Genomic DNA, 18,336 nt, shown 5'->3' on the forward strand with positions numbered 1-18,336 from the left:
CATCCTATGAACGAGTTTTGATTTTTCTTTAGTCTTCCTTCCATTATTAACCTCAACGTCAGAATTGCCTCTCTCGTGCCTTTACCTTTGCTAAGGCCAAGCTGATCGTCATCCAACACAGCTTTCTTTTCCATTCCTCTGTATATTATTCTTGTGGGCAACTTGGATGCATGAGCTGTGAAGCTGATTGTTTTTTTTTTTTTTTTTTTTTGTTTTTTTTTTTTTTAATGGACTTGTAGTCCGGGGTGATAGGTTACAATGCAGCATCACCGGTCTATTGCGGTCTAACTGTGTTGGTGAGCCAGTAAATTTCCACTGTGCAGTGACTGCGTCACTGCAATTCACTTTGGAGGTGTGGCGGTGGGACTCGTGGTCCCGTACCACCCTCTGACGGTGATAGTACTACATGAGTCAGGCAGAATTTATTGCCTAACATGTGCAGGTGAAGGTGTGGCGGTGGGACTTATAGTCCCGTGATGCGCGACGTTCTCCAAACTGAAGCTGATTGTTATCACCCTTGCTTTTAATGTCGCCGAAGGTTGTTTTGACTATGAGAACATAGGGAAATATTAACTTACTATAAATATCGGTCACGCACGCGTAATGAATGACTGGCATTTCTATAACTGTATGAAAAGTTCAGGGTGAGTCTGAATGGAAAATGTTTTAGAATATCCTTCATACCACGCGTATTACACTCGTCTACCTAGATAAGAGTGAATTAAATTAACTTCATACCGCAGACCATTTGAACAAGTGATTAGGCCTGAAGAACTACATATCATCTGTGAAAAATAAGTATCCGTTGAAGCTACGCGTTCAGCAGTCCTTTTTAACCATTGTAATATGGAATAAAAGAGGGCTTTGACGCGTTTCTGGGAATCCTGTCTCCACGTTATTTCCAAGCAAGATCACATAACATCAACTGTCTTTGCTGGACGGTCGTTATAAGCATGCTGCTAAGCAAACTAGAAAAGAAAGACTACCATCGATAGCGGTATGACGTGGTCATAGTAACCTTTAGGTGTCGCTGGTTCTGTGGAGCATTTGAGCCAAGCGCACTTGTTCCGCCACAGAGCATAGGCCTCCCAAAGCGAAGACATCATTCAAGTTTCGGATGGAACGATCGTATTCAGCTCAGTCGTACCAAAGTACAGGAACAGTTTGAAGTTCATCAAATACAAGTTCGTGAGTATTCCGTGAATGGTTGGGCAACAGTGAGTGAATACTCTGTTTATTCGTCGAGTGTGCGAGAAATTGCACCCGATATCAATTTTTCTTAGTCAGTAGCATCTGTTGGTGGGCTAGACGTTTATCTGAACTGTTATGAAGGCTACATTAAAGTTTTATAGCGAGATAGTTTAATTTGGAGAAGCAATACAGCAAAGGCAAACTTCACTTTCAAAGTAGAAGTAAATTTAACTTCTAATATAAGCATGTTTGGGTCTCACAATTAGAAGAGCGTTATTTGCGAATTTAATAAACGAAGTAAATGGTATGAACTATTATCCTTTCAAGTCAACGATTTTCTATCAGAAGTGAAGAATTTTAATAAAAAATGGTTCAAATGGCTCTGAGCACTATGGGACTTAACATCGGAGGTCATCGGTCCCCTAGAACTTAGAAATACTTAAACCTAACTATCCTAAGGACATCACACACATCCATGCCCGAGGCAGGATTCGAACCTGGGACCGTAGCGGTCGCGCGGTTCCAGACTGAAGCGCCTACAACCGCTCGGCCACTCCGGCCGGCGAAGAATTTTAATACTCGTAAAGAAAAGACGGTCAGGTTTCGAGCGAAGCGTGTTCTCTTGACCCATGTACGATCGCCGAAAAGAAACCAGTTTTATTGCCAAATCAGAAAAGTAAAGTGGGAAGCAGGTTACAAAATCTTATCCGAATCAGGGTCGATGATCGTCGTGTCAGGCGAACGTTCAGACCAGGGAGTCATGGTGGTCGTCTTCTGTCGGAGATGACTTACATATCCTTCAATTATCAAGCTAGAAGTAAGGAAGTACGTAGCGTTTGTAGTTCACACTGCCCTCAGTACGTAGTAGTTGAGAATCCTTGTTGTATCCTGTGTCTGCTACACCATACAACCGTACGAACTACCAGACTACCACAAAAATGCTGACTTCTATCACACAGGTGACCGTCACCGTAGTAGCGTGAAGTTCTCTCCAGGATTTTGTCATTCAGCACACCAGAGACGGCATCTGAGATCGTTATTTCCGTTTATCCGATAGCAACAGTCGTGCCAAACGTGCTTCTGCTTGTTGCAGACATCCCGAGTTTAGTCAACAACGTGGACGATTGCAACAATGCTCTGGGTGCATATTAGGGGACGAGAGGTGTCCAATATGTAATGCGGCCAATTACGGTTCAAAGAATGCGGAATTTGCTTTGGGACATCGTGGAATACTCAAGCCTCAGCTCCTATAGTTTCATTAAGTTCCAATAAGTGGTAAGTAGCCTTAGAAACGACGCCTGCAACGAAGCAGAGAGCTATCATTGAATGTCTTCTCGTGGATAGCCAGAGCATTGCAAATATTCGTAGGTGCTTACGGAGACCTGGCAGTGAACAAAATCACGGTGAGTCGTTGGTCGCGGCCTTTGTCATTATCGGAAAACGTCGCAAGAACATGTCCGAATTCCCACGTGCCGGCTGACCGCACACAGTTATCACTCCTGCTGTTTTGGAATGTTTGGATCCTTGCATGGGGGCTTAATTACTTAGAATGCAAATAATTTTAATTTTAGGTCGCTGTCTGTCCGGTTACGCAGTCTCGTAACCGGTTGGCCCTGACCAGTATTAGTACGCAATCTGACTGCATAGAATAACGACAAAGAATGAAGGAAAACTTCCGTTAACACAATTAATTAATTAAGTCCCCAGCAACTATAAAACCTACGAAACAACAGCTACGAAACAACAAAGTACAAGTGTAACTGTTCTGTGTGTGGAAGTGTGATTCAACGTACACATCTGGCACGGTTCTTCCTCAATAAGACAAGGTATTTTAAGCACCATTTACACTGAAGAATTTTCTTTACCTTCATATATTTTGACGAAAGATACATTCTGATCATTACAACATCCACAATCGAACAGCATCGGCTGTCTAGCCCATCAGAACAAGTGCATACAACATGCTCACAACTAGTCACGGCTACATCAGAACTCCTACTGCCCACTTCTCAAAAAAAAACTCTCCACTACGACTTCTCAACAAGCACTGCCAGTGGAGGCGGCTGAATAATACTCTTTGGCGCAATCTCTGGCGCTGTGACTCAGTGTAGCCACCTTTCATATGCCCCTCCTCCACGGGCTAGAACTTGATGGTATTTTTGCCGGCATTGGTGGTGAAAATACCACCATATTCGTCCGAAAAATACAGACAAAAATTAAAAAGTAATATTAATAAGTAAATATCACATAACTAAATAAATTTTGGCTTTGCACTGACCCTTCAATAACCTAATATATAAAATACAGTAAGGAATACAAATGCTTGCATACATATGATTTTACATAATAGTTTACACAAGTATCATGTGGTTAAACAATTCAATCAGCAATGACGAATAGGTGCAGGTAAGAGTCTCATAACATCTCATAAACAGTAAACACACAAAAAATCAGTTTATACAAATATTCACATAAAATCCTTTCAATAGTTCAATGAAGAAGTAGAACTCCTCAGAGTAGTTGACAGTTCCAACAGTAGCACCCAGCAATGATCAACAGGTGCAAATAGCAGTCTCATAACATTTCATCAGCAGTATTTAAACAGCTTCAACAGTGGCACCCAAAAATGGCGAACAGGCGCAGACACCAACAAGTGACATTATCTCAGTAGAAGCAGTCCATTAGTGGCACCCAGTAGTGTTGAACATGTGCAGACACCAACAAGTGACATCATTTCAGCAGAAGCAGTCCATCAGTGGCACCCAGTAATGTTGAGCAGGTGCAGACACCAACAAGTGACATCATTTCAGTAGAAGCAGTCCATCAGTGGCACCCAGCATTGTTAAACAGGTGCAGACACCAACAAGTGACATTATCTCAGTAGAAGCAGTCCATCAGTGGCACCCAGTAATGTTGAGCAGGTGCAGACACCAACAAGTGACATCATTTCAGTAGAAGCAGTCCATCAGTGGCACCCAGTAATGTTGAACAGGTGTAGACACCAACAAGTGACATCATTTCAGTAGAAGCAGTTCCATCAGTGGCACCCAGCATGTTGAACAGGTGCAGACACCAACAAGTGACATTTCAGTAGAAGCAGTTCTATCAATGGCACCCAGCAATGTTGAACAAGTGCAGGTAACAGTCCATAATATTCACTATCACTAATCAGACAGTTCATCAGAGTTTATCAGCAGAAATTAAACATTTCCAAGTGGCACCCAGCAATTTTGAATAGGTGCAAGCACGAACAACAGTTTGAAGGCACACACAATTGCTTTTACAAAATTATTATCAGTGCTCTTACACTAAACATACAAATTATAATAAACACACAATTGATATCAGATACTTGTCATATTAAATATTACAAATACACAAATATCAGTAAACCTATAATATTTATGGGTGTCAGTGCAAGCCACAACAAACAATAAAATAATATTTAGGAGTTAGGTCAGTACCAATTATTTGGGATTAGGACAGGAAAACACACAAAACACACTCACTCATCTTTCATCCACATTAAGTACTACTGTGTAATTGAATAGTGTTAACTGTGTAAATGCAATTCTGTCCAAAATTTTATATTCAACTTGTGTATCAAGTAGTAGTGGCAGCAATGTATAACAGTCAATAATAGTTAGTCAATTTTGTAGTCATCATGTCAAGACCAATGTTTGCCAAGCCAAATCAAAATGTACGGTTGCTGAACAACTATCAGTGTGCCAAGATATGCAATTACTTCCTCTCTCCAAAAAAAAGTACATACTGCTTATTGATTTAACAAAGTGTGTGTGTAGACAATCTTCCTTCCACTTAAGTGTTCTAGTCTGCCATCTTCATCCTCCTTGTTCCATACAGACCAACAAAAAAAATGCTCCTCACTTACTTCACCTCTTATCCACTAAAACTCCGATAATCATCATCTTCACATAATCTTAATACTTCAATAATACCTCTTACGTCGATACATATAAACCTTATCATCACTATCATTTACCTTACCTCTTGTCCACCAAAACTCCAATAATCATCAACTTCACACAATCTCAATACCTCAATAATACCTCTTCAGTACGTCGGTACATATAAACCTTATCACCAATATCATTTCACTTCCACAACAACTCTTTCCTCTAGTCAGTCTCCTCGAACAAGTACAGATAAAATCCAAGTGTAAACTTCAATTCATCATTCCATACAATCTGAAGACACAATGTCCACACACAACCTCTGTGTAATCCACCTGACCCAAATCTTCTACTCATTATGAATTATAAAATACATTTTGGTTACCTTGTCCATCATTATATAAAAGAAATGCATACATGACCTCTAACAGCCTTTAGTTTGAATAACTTACAGTAAAAAGAGTGAATGACCGAAATATTTCACAGTGTGTACACCACTTCAAGAATCATGGCAAAACAGAAGCAAACATGTGGAGTATTTCTTGTGTCAAGTGTCACTTGCTATTTCAATTGCTCACGAAGACTGCAGTGCAATAACTGTCAATGGTCTAAACCTAGTGTTGGTATGTCATGTCGTTAGCTTCCTTCCTATTAGCATACATTTATATAGCTCCCATAAAAACTCCAGCTCATGTGACTTCAATGAAGATTCTTGTACCAACGTCGTTCGTAGAATTATAGCAGTTCATTTTCTTATCTTAAAATATAAGGCACTAAGCATAAGCAAAACATGCAATAGTGAGTAAATATACCAGTAGAGAACAGAATGTCAACAAGTGGATGCAGCACAATCCCTACAACGAAGCTCTGCCAAGCAAACTATCTATAATTAATACCAAAGGGTGATCTAAACTCCATGTTCGTACACTGTACATCAACACTTCTATATACCAAATTAAAGAATAGTTATGACAACAAGCAGAAATGTGTAAATATGCTATCCATACGCAATGCAGACAATATATATCTCACATAATAAACAGGTCATTAGCATCATATCAGCATAAGCAAATAAATGTTCATATGTAATCTTAATAAGTAAACATGAAGGCGCAAGCAGATAAATCACAAAGTATAACCTACATACATAACCATATCAGCAAAACTAATCAGGTGACAATTATAATTTAAATAAATAAGCACAGCAGGCACATAACAAAAAAAAAGTGACATCAGTGAAAAAGAATAGCAGCCAAGCGATGCTTAATATACACAGGTAACAACTCTGTTCATTAATCAATCATTGTCAAAATCAGTTAACGTACGCAAGCACGTCGCTTCACAAGTAATTTCATAAAACATAAAATTTAGCACAAAGTATAAATCACGTAATCGCGAGCAGCAAATTACGTCTAAAGTACATACCTGAAAAATAAACTCAATTAATAGTTACCTTTTTAGTTTATTACTTTCTTCTTCGAAATGACATTCTTCCTGAATTTTTCTCGATAGCAAGTCCTCTTAACGTCGGACACACACAGAATTTACCTGTTGTTGTTGCTGTTGTGTTGTTGTGGTCTTCAGTCCTGAGACTGGTTTGATGCAGCTCTCCTGTGCAAGCTTCTTCATCTCCCAGTAACTACTGCAACCTACATCCATCAGAATCTGCTTAGTGTATTCATCTCTTGGTCACCCCCTACGATTTTTACACTCCACGCTGCCCTCCAATACTAAATTGGTGATCCCTTGATGCCTCAGAACATGTCCTACCAACCGATCCCTTCTTCTGGTCAAGTTGTGCCACAAACTTCTCTTCTCCCCAATCCTATTCAATACTTCCTCATTAGTTATGTGATCTACCCATCTAATCTTCAGCATTCTTCTGTAGCACCACATTTCGAAAGCTTCAGAATTTACCTGAAGTTCTTAAATATTTTATACAACCGTATCCTGAAAAATACTGAACGTTAATAACATAATTTATCAAGTCACTGTAGCTTTATACTGAATTTAATCCGAGAAATTAGACTGAGTATTTGTTTACGGCTGTCAGTGCATTCGCACTGAGCGCTCAATCAGCTGTAGGTACGCGTGACGTAGGAAGTAATTGTTTGCAGTCAACGACTATCTTGTGCACTGCGCAGACTTGACTGTTGCTTTGAGTATGTGCCGCCGCTGGAACACGGCGCGGTATCCTTGTACTCTCCGTGTGTTTACGTATAACTGTTAGTTTCTCTAAAATATGTCATTCCACAAAAATTTTAACGTTCGATATATGATGTATTCCCTTAGAGTGCCGAGATTTAAGAGTTTCTACTTCGTCAGTGTTATCATGAATAATTTTGCGAACTCTATATGGACCGTTGTAAAGCAAAAAAAAATTGCGACACAAGCCTTTTCTTTTGTGAGACAAACGATGAGACTTAATTAACACCTTTTGACCAACTGACAAGGTTTTTAAACGACCAGGACGTTTAGCTGATATCCCTCTTCTAGCAGCCGCAGATGCAATATTTTGCAGAGCCAGATTCACAACTTCAGAATGCCGCAGTTTCCGTGTAGGGGGAAAAGGAACGATTTCAGAAATGCGATTTGTCGGTGCTTTATTTTTTAATATCAATATAGGCAGTAAAGAAGTTGAATCATTAGGGAGTTCACTCGGAATGTTTTGAAAAATATGAAGATACTGATCCCATGTTCTGTGATTCTGATGACAATAAAGTCGACACAATTTATTGATTTCCTTCATCCATCTCTCTGAAGCGTTAGATTGAGGGTGCAAAAGTGAAATGAAAATTGGTTTAATCTTACGATGCCGTAGAGTACGAAGCCAAATTTTACAACGAAACTGTGATCCATTATCTGATATAACCTTATCAACATGACCCACTTCTTTAAGAAAATGTTTGATGAAAGCATTAGATACTGAACGAGCTGTTGCTTTGCGTAAAGGTGTAAAACACACATATTTTGATGTCAGTTCCACTGCTACCAAAATGTACGCAAAACCATTAGTAGAACGAACCACTGGACCGAACAAATCAACTGCAGCCATTTCCTTTAATTTCGCCGGAATGATAGGAAACAACGGTGCTCTGTGAGAAATAGTTGGCGGCTTAGCCTTTTGACATAATCCGCATTTGGCAAGAACAGATCGAATACGTTTTACCATATTACTGAAGTAGCAATTTTCTCGTAATTTATGAAAGCATTTTCTGGGACCAAAGTGTGCGTAACTGAAATGTGTGCACCAAATCAATTTATTGACCCACTCATCAGGAATACAAACTAACCAAACAGAGTTGTCGACCGATTTTCGTTTAAAAAGAATATCATTGCGAACTAAATAATACTGTCTAATCGCTGCGCTTTCCTTTCTCCTCCACTTCTCCTTAATGTCCTTCCAGATTGGATCCTTATTTTGCTCCTTAGCGATGTCCTGGAGCGAAGACGAAATAAAATTTTCGAACGCAACACCTTGAATATACATCAAACAATAATTGTTTTCTTTGCAGTCCTCTTCAGCACTTTGTTTCAAACCCATAGGTGTACGTGATAAAGCATCAGCAATAATATTTGAAGAACCCTGTATGTAAACAATACTAAAATCAAATTCCTGTAGATACAGCGCCCATCGTGACAATCTTCCATGTGTTAATTTTGTTGACATAAGAAATTCCAGAGCTCGATGATCGGTGTAAACCTTAGTATGTCTGCCATACAAAAAGATGCGAAATTTTGTGAAAGCCCATACAACAGCCAAAGCCTCAAGTTCCGTAATCGAATAATTCTTTTCTGATTTAGAGAGAACACGACTTCCAAATGCAATAGTTTTCTGTACTACAACGCCGTTTTCTTCTACCTCTTGAAATAAGTGTGCATCTAGGCCTTTGTATGAAGAGTCCGTCGCCAAACAACAATCTTTAGATAAATCCGGGTGTGAAAGAAGTGGAGCAGCAACTAAAGCATCACGAAGTTGTTCAAATTCTGATTGAGCTTCCTCATCCCAACACCAATTAGATTTCTTTCCAGATAGTTCACATAAACGAGGTGTGGTCAAATCGTCCAATTTAAAAAAGCGTCTAACAAAATTACAGACACCAAGGAAACTACGGACATCACGTTTTGTAGTAGGAACAGCATAATTACGAATAGTCTAGTTTCTCTGGATCAGGAAGAATACCTTCTGTAGAAATAATATGACCAAGAAATTTCACCTGAGAACGACCAAATTCAGATATTTTCAAGTTCACTCTAATGCCAACTCTTGCAAAAATACGTAATAATGAATCCAAAATTTTGTTATGCTCACTCCAAGAACGTTTAGCAATAAGAATGTCGTCAACATATGAAGTAATATTGTCCCGAAGATAAACAGGTACAATTTTGTTTAAACTACGAATGAATGCTGCAGAAGATACAGTAAGTCCAAACGGTAATTTCCGAAATTGGTAACAGTTACCAAAGGCTATAAAGGCAGTGTATTTTCTACAATCAGGGTGGAGTTCTATTTGCCAAAAACTTGCGCGCATATCAATCGTGAATAAAACTTTAATTCCATGGAAATGTTGAAGTTCATCTAAATTTTGTGGACGGTCAGTTTCAGGAATGATGATATTATTTATCTGTCTGGAATCCAGAACCAAACGAATCGACCCATCATTTTTAAGAACGACGTGTAATGGGCTGGTATAAGGACTTACTGCTGGCTCAATAATGCCTTGATCTAACATGTATTGAAGTTCACTCTTAACCTTGTCTCTGTAAGCCAAAGGAATAGCGTACGTTTTCCCCCGAAATGGTGTGTGTTCTTTTACTTTAAATAAATATTGTAAGCCTTGTATACTTCCTGTGTGATGACTAAACACTGTAGCATGTGAAGTCAAAATTTGGTGCAGTTCTTCTCTTGCAACGTCATCTGGCACTTCAGCTTTCTTAACCTTTTCATTAATTAATTCTTCGCTATTAATTATATCATCCATCCCGTCTCTGTATCTATTGTCATTGTCATGAATGAAAACATTTTCGTCATAATGCTCAGCGAAAACATCAGAAGTAAGAAACCTTAAACATTTTGTGTCTGATTCAGATTTTGTTAAACACTCGAAAAATTTCAAACTTTTCGGCATTCCGGCAACAGTCAAATTCACACTTCCTTCTTTAAAGTTTAAAATTGTTTTATGTGCGTTAAGAAACTCCATACCTAATATAATTTGTGTACTGAGTAATGGAACAATAATAAAATTAGCAGAAAATTCGTATCCTTGACAAATGAAATTTAAGTAGGTCTGTTGTTTGACTTCAACACTTTTTCCAGAAATAGCGCCTCGAATTGTAGTTTTAGAGACAGGTAACACAGGACAAGCAATAGTTCTTACACATATACGAAAAACTGATTCACTAATGACGTTCAATGGGCTCGCAGAATCTAAAACTGCAGTGAACTTATTCTTACCCACACATACTTCAATAACAGGATGTAAAAATGCGTCTACATTATTTTCCTTTTCGTCTAGCAAAATGTCTCTCATGTCTTCTAGGCGTACGTAGTGTAAAGTCGTAGTGTCATTACTTTCTGAACCGTCTATATTGCTGCCAGAAGCCGAAGCTACAAGTCATTGTCGATTGTTTGCGCCACGTCTTTGATTATTCCCGTCATTTCGCGGATCAATTTCTACTATTTGCACTTGTCTCTCTGAATTTCTGTCACGTGGAGGATGCCAATTAGGTCCCTCCTGTCTGTTACATGTAAATTCTTGATTGAGTCTGTTATTAAAATTTCTGTTTTCCTGGCTATCTGCACGACTACTTCTTGTGTAATTTCGACTGTCACTTCTGAAATTATTGTTATATCTACTACCCTGGTTATTTCTGTAGAAAGAATTCTTATTATTGTATGAATAATTTCTGTCTTGATGATACCGATTACTGTTTCCGTATGATTGATCATTCCGGTAGGAATTTCCGTTATTATAATTGTCTGTGTAATTTCTGTTAGAACGTCTGTTATTGTCATAAGGCTGGTATCTATTATCCTGTCTGTTTCGTCTGTCATTCTCAAAATCACCCATATAACGTCCGTTCCGATCATTATCCTTTTTCTCTGAAAATCTATTGTAATTACTGTTACTGAAAACATTGCAACAAGTCCCGTCGTCGTTGTCATACTCAAGTTCTTGTAGCAACATCTTAAAAGTCTCAATGTCGTCTTTACATCTTCCGGCTACAGCAATTTGTCTTATGGATTGTGGCAGCTTAGTTAAACAAATGCGAATTAATTCAGTCGGGCTATTAGGGTTGGACAGGAATTGATTCTTTCGAATCATGTCTTCAAAGTATTCTGCCGGCGTGCGGAACTCAGACTGTTTAAAATTACGCTGCATAATAAGACTATGTTTGACTCTGTCTTGCGTGTTTTCTGACCAATATGCCGATAGAAATGCATGATAAAAATCATTTAGATTATTACAATCTCTAATAAGTGCGCGCATCCGCGTCGCCGGTTCGTTTTCTAAACATCCACACATAAATTCCAGTTTGTGACTTAGTGGCCAATTTGGTGGAAGTGCGTACATAAATTGATCTAACCATGAACATGGATGTATGTCATTCTTAGAATTGCGAAAGATCTTAAATTTCCGAACAGTTAAGAAGTGTTTATACTCAAAATTTTCTCCTCGTGGCGACAAAGACCTGTCCCAGTTCCAATGTCGATTATTGTCAAGTTCGCGCGCCTGGCGCTCTCTTGTTGCTCCTCGTAAATGAAATAAATTACTTTCTTCAAACCCCTCTGCTATCTGTGATTCTAAATTTTTTCTGCTTTGTTTTCCCTACGATTTCGCTTTCAATTTGTTTGACTTGCTTTCGTAACGCCTCAAATTCCCTTTTAACGCGTCCACTAAATTTTCCCTGATTTTCAACATGTTTATTGATGTTCTGGTACTCTTCTGTTTCTGCAAATGACAATGGAGCTGTATCATCCGAATCTCTGTCCCCATTTAAACTAAGACTTGTCAATTTATCTGCAATCTCCTCAACTCTTTCCGATAAGTCACCTATTTGTTCTTTCTGTTTATTTACGTTTTCTGTAAGTGTCACGAATCGGGTTTCAGTATTGACACATTTAGTAGCTAACTGTTCATACTGTTGTGTTAGGTTATTTATTCTGTCATTTGGTACGGATTCCTCGATTCTTTCAACTATTTCTTCCTTACCGTGTGCACGTTGTAAATTTAACTCTGAAAATTTTTGTACTATCACGCGATCTCTTTCTTCCTGTTCTCTATCCTGTTCCTTTTGTTTGATTTCTATTGAAATTAATCTATTATTGTGAGCATTCAAAATCGGTTGTACTTCTTCTCTAATTTATTTCTTTAATTCATCTTGCATGTTTTTAAAACATGTCCCTATTCGTGAGTCTAACCGAGTTTCTATTTTTTTTATCTCTGTCTTTACTTGAGATCTGAACTGTGTTCCCAGTGAGTCTAACCGTGTTTCCATTGTTTCCATCCGTGATCACAAATTTAATATAGCACCCATCAACTGCTCCATATTAACTGGTTCGAAATTCTTTTCGCCCCTAGCATTTCCCGCAAAACCAGCTTCCTTCGTCATAGCTGTAAAGCTATCTGTGTTCGATACTATTCCAGAATCTTCTGTCGTTAATCTCGAATTCTGAAAATTTTTTGATTGTGAAAAATTTTGAACTGGTTCTGGACTATTTTCCCTGCTTAATAAATTGTTTTCTACTTCATTATTCATCATACTGTTCTCCTGTGTTGGCGAGTTCGCCATGTTAACAATTTCGTCATTCTCACTATTCATCATTTTTGCCTTTTTCATCGATCGCGTAATCATTTACAAAACATACAAAACTCGTCACTATACGAAAATTACACACAATAACACTTTATCTCCAACAATACCATTCACACTAAATGCTTTCCGACAAACACGATTAACGAACAATTTAAATCTTCATAGTTGCACAAAATTGTCAAACCCGTATACAAGACATCAAAAATTAAATTCTGCAAAAATACCGTCAGAAGAATGGCAAAACAACTGCAAATGCTCAATTACAAAATCTACACATGCAATATAGACTACAATTACTAAACTACAAATTACTTCAACAATACTACTGTCTGCAATTTTTACTATCAGTAGATTCCAAGGGACGATCCGAAGCAGCGGTTGCCACGTGCATGGGGCCTTAATTACTTAGAATGCAAATAATTTTAATTTTAGGTCGCTGTCTGTCGGGTTACGCAGTCTCGTAACCGGTTGGCCCTGACCAGTATTAGTACGCAATCTGACTGCCTAGAATAACGACAAAGAATGAAGGAAAACTTCCGTTAACACAATTAATTAATTAATTCCCCAGCAACTATAAAACCTACGAAACAACAGCTACGAAACAACAAAGTACAATTGTAACTGTTCTGTGTGTGGAAGTGTGATTCAACGTACACATCTGGCACGGTTCTTCCTCAATAAGACAAGGTATTTTAAGCACCATTTACACTGAAGTAATTAAAAAAAACAAAAATACTATAATTGCACATAAGAACCAGAATTACACTCTAATACATGAACACAAGCCAGATGCTTTGTTGACTGAACCTGTGACCAAGAGAAATTGTTAGTTAGGACATTTGAAATAAAAAAATTTTCTTTACCTTCATATATTTTGACGAAAGATACATTCTGATCATTACAACATCCACAATCGAACAGCATCGGCTGTCTAGCCCATCAGAACAACTGCATACAACATGCTCACAACTAGTCACGGCTACATCAGAACTCCTACTGCCCACTTCTCAAAAAAAAAACTCTCCACTACGACTTCTCAACAAGCACTGCCAATGGAGGCGGCTGAATAATACTCTTTGGCGCAATCTCTGGCGCTGTGACTCAGTGTAGCCACCTTTCATCCTCTCATTCGAGGTAATTGACATAACACAGTCAAACACCTCGCAGCACAGATAGGCGTCTCTGTTAGTAGTGCTGACACGGTCGTCCACATGTTGGGGTAATCAAAGGTGTGAGCCAGCTGGATTCCTCGCAGAAGACCATAATGAACAGCGAGGGACTGTCTGTGCGGAGTTGCTTGCACGTTACGAGAACGTTAGTCACAATTTTTTGTCTAACTTCGTCACAGACGATGAAACGTGGGTTCTTCACTTCGAATCGGAAACAAAACTAAAATCCATGGAGTGCCGCCATGGTGCCGCCATACCACCTCTCTTCCGAAGAAAAAGTTAATAGCCGCACCCTCAGCCGGGAAAGTCGTGACGACGGTGTTCTGGGACTCTGAAGGATTGCTCTGTTTGATGTCCTCCCTCACGGTGCCACTATCAACTCTGAAGTGCATTGTGCTTCTCCCGGGAAATTAAATAAACGACTTCAGACTGCTCGCCGCCACAAAAGTGCAAACGCACTTCTCCTTCTCTACTACAACGCTAGGTTTCAACCAAATCTGTGCACCCGAGAGGAGCTCACAGAACTCCATCTGTCTGTTCTTCCTCATCCATCTCGCATTTTCTGACTTTCATCTGCTTGGTCCGATGTGGGATGCACTCCGCCCGAAGCACTACGTGGGTGATGGAGAGGTTATTTATGCAGCAAGATGTTGACTCCGATGTCGACGAGTATAGTGGTACCATGCAGGGTACATACTCTCTCTATAAGGCGGCGTAAGGCCGTCGTATTCAACGGAGATCGTGTTGAAAAATAAAGTAATTGATTCAAAAGTGTGTTCGGTAATAAGGCGTATTGAAATCGTGAATAAAACCGACCTCCTTTCAGAAAAAAAATGTTGCATTTCTTTTTTAATTTTGTGTTCCTGTGGACAAAGACGGCGTTCATTTGTGGTGTGGTCAAATTCCGTTTTCCTGTACCCGCCCGTCGCTGCGTACTTTGTTCTTCTGTTTCGACACTTTTCACTTGCAGCATAAATAGTAGGAGTATAAATATTACGAAAAGACACATGATTCTTCCATCTCCCCAAAAATCATTCACCTATTGATACCGCCACCTTTTGATACTGACGACGAATACTACCATTTGCCATGTTTTCACCTCATATGCTCTTCTTTGACGACGCCTGGTAAAACAGTCTTTCTAGATTTTCCGTGTTTACCATAAATAGCTTAAGATAGACGCCGGGTCGGCTCCTTTGAAAGAACACACCCGAGTTCCTTCCCAACCATACCCAACGCCAGTTGGTGATCCGGCTCTGATGACATCATCGGTGACGGGACGTTAAATCCTAAACTCTTTTTCATCTGTTACTGCTCTTTATGGTTACACAAAGGAGGCGACCTGTGAGTCTCTGTATGTGTCATCTCTATAATTTTACTTCCTGCCACGTTCATCTACATATTCCCAGAGTTTTATTTCATTCCCATCATTTTTTTCATCGTGTTAGCAACTTACATGTACTACGAGGACTCCACGAGTATTAATCATGTAACGTGACGGCCGCCTTTTAAAGCGTTGTTCATTAACTGCTCACGATTAAATCCTACTCTGGCGACAAGAAGTTTGATAGGTCGCCGGCTGTCACCGAATCAATTTCATGAACCAGTAGCTCCATAAAAAGGAACGATAATTTCAGACGGCGACTGTGGATTAATAGCAGCTGCTTATCAAAAGATTTATGATCAATCTTTTTGTTCACAAGAACGTTTACAGTGTCAAAATATAAAGTATTTGGGAAAAGTAATGCTTGCTGTAGAAAGTAAATTATCGGAAGAACTTAAATTTGATTTAAGTTTTTGAAATAGTTAAGAGCTTTATTTTGACTGTTTTTAACTGGGTTGAGCTAGTGAGTTACACGTGAAATAACGTATGTCTTCTCTCTTTTCTACTTCTTTGCAGTAGTTTTTCATTCTTTCCCTATGTTTTTATCTTCTTTCTTCTGTCCCTACTGCCTTTCGTTATCTTTGTTTTCTCCTGGAACACTGGAAACCAATGAAATATTTGAGTTTTGTACTGAACTTTTCCTTTCCTCCTGTTTATTCCTCCATTACTTCCATTCCCCTCAGGTCTGCTTTAACATTTTTGATCCATGTGGCTGACGTTTTTCTGTTTCTGTCGAAAAGTTAAGATTTCTTTTTGTTATTCTTTTCTCGTCCAGCGTTTTTAGATTCATATAATTCAATTCTTTTCTTCCTCATTGTATTTAAGATTCGTTGTATCATACAATTCACTTGATTATTACTTCGTATTTTGATCCCAAAGTTTCCCTAATTATTTCTTCTTTTCTGTTTACCTAAATGTTTGGCTGTACCCAACGTAAGACAATCTGGACCAAAAAGGCAATCAGGTCTAATGAGAGTATTGCAGTGCCGGCATTTGGCATTTATAGAAAATATTTCTTGTTACACAAGTTTCTTGTTAATTTAAATCCACTTCCTTTTTGCTTGTCCGTAGTAAGGTTCTTTGTCCAAAGCCTTTGGTTATAATGTATCGTCTAGATATTTAAGTCGTGCAGCCATTTTATTCTTCCATAATCAGTTTATATGTATTTTTGTGCTTTGTGCCTTATTCGCGTTTGTCGCATACTCAGTATTTTTGTTTTCGGGAGATTTACATAAGGCTGCTTTTGAAGGTGTTTGTACCCAACCCATTTATAAGTGCTGATGTGTCTTTCTATGGATTCAACTAAGACGCCAAGATTGTCTGCAAAAGCTACACCATCAGTTCTCAGGCTATTCCCTGATTATCTTTTCTTGTATACTGTTCGACTGCAATGTCGTACAATTGTTTTGATCTGAAAAGCCTGAGAGATCTCTGCTAAAATACACTCCTGGAAATGGAAAAAAGAACACATTCACACCGGTGTGTCAGACCCACCATACTTGCTCCGGACACTGCGAGAGGGCTGTACAAGCAATGATCACACGCACGGCACAGCGGACACACCAGGAACCGCGGTGTTGGCCGTCGAATGGCGCTAGCTGCGCAGCATTTGTGCACCGCCGCCGTCAGTGTCAGCCAGATTGCCGTGGCATACGGAGCTCCATCGCAGTCTTTAACACTGGTAGCATGCCGCGACAGCGTGGACGTGAACTGTATGTGCAGTTGACGGACTTTGAGCGAGGGCGTATAGTGGGCATGCGGGAGGCCGGGTGGACGTACCGCCGAATTGCACAACACGTGGGGCGTGAGGTCTCCACAGTACATCGATGTTGTCGCCAGTGGTCAGCGGAAGGTGCACGTGCCCGTCGACCTGGGACCGGACCGCAGCGACGCACGGATGCACGCCAAGACCGTAGGATCCTACGCAGTGCCGTAGGGGACCGCACCGCCACTTCCCAGCAAATTAGGGACACTGTTGCTCCTGGGGTATCGGCGAGGACCATTCGCAACCGTCTCCATGAAGCTGGGCTACGGTCCCGCACACCGTTAGGCCGTCTTCCGCTCACGCCCCAACATCGTGCAGCCCGCCTCCAGTGGTGTCGCGACAGGCGTGAATGGAGGGACGAATGGAGACGTGTCGTCTTCAGCGATGAGAGTCGCTTCTGCCTTGGTGCCAATGATGGTCGTATGCGTGTTTGGCGCCGTGCAGGTGAGTGCCACAATCAGGACTGCATACGACCGAGGCACACAGGGCCAACACCCGGCATCATGGTGTGGGGAGCGATCTCCTACACTGGACGTACACCACTGGTGATCGTCGAGGGGACACTGAATAGTGCACGGTACATCCAAACCGTCATCGAACCCATCGTTCTACCATTCCTAGACCGGCAAGGGAACTTGCTGTTCCAACAGGACAATGCACGTCCGCATGTATCCCGTGCCACCCAACGTGCTCTAGAAGGTGTAAGTCAACTACCCTGGCCAGCAAGATCTCCGGATCTGTCCCCCATTGAGCATGTTTGGGACTGGATGAAGCGTCGTCTCACGCGGTCTGCACGTCCAGCACGAACGCTGGTCCAACTGAGGCGCCAGGTGGAAATGGCATGGCAAGCCGTTCCACAGGACTACATCCAGCATCTCTACGATCGTCTCCATGGGAGAATAGCAGCCTGCATTGCTGCGAAAGGTGGATATACACTGTACTAGTGCCGACATTGTGCATGCTCTGTTGCCTGTGTCTATGTGCCTGTGGTTCTGTCAGTGTGATCATGTGATGTATCTGACCCCAGGAATGTGTCAATAAAGTTTCCCCTTCCTGGGACAATGAATTCACGGTGTTCTTATTTCAATTTCCAGG

The sequence above is a fragment of the Schistocerca cancellata genome, chromosome 3, assembly GCF_023864275.1.
Source record: "Schistocerca cancellata isolate TAMUIC-IGC-003103 chromosome 3, iqSchCanc2.1, whole genome shotgun sequence".
NCBI classification, from domain to species: Eukaryota; Metazoa; Arthropoda; class Insecta; order Orthoptera; family Acrididae; genus Schistocerca; species Schistocerca cancellata.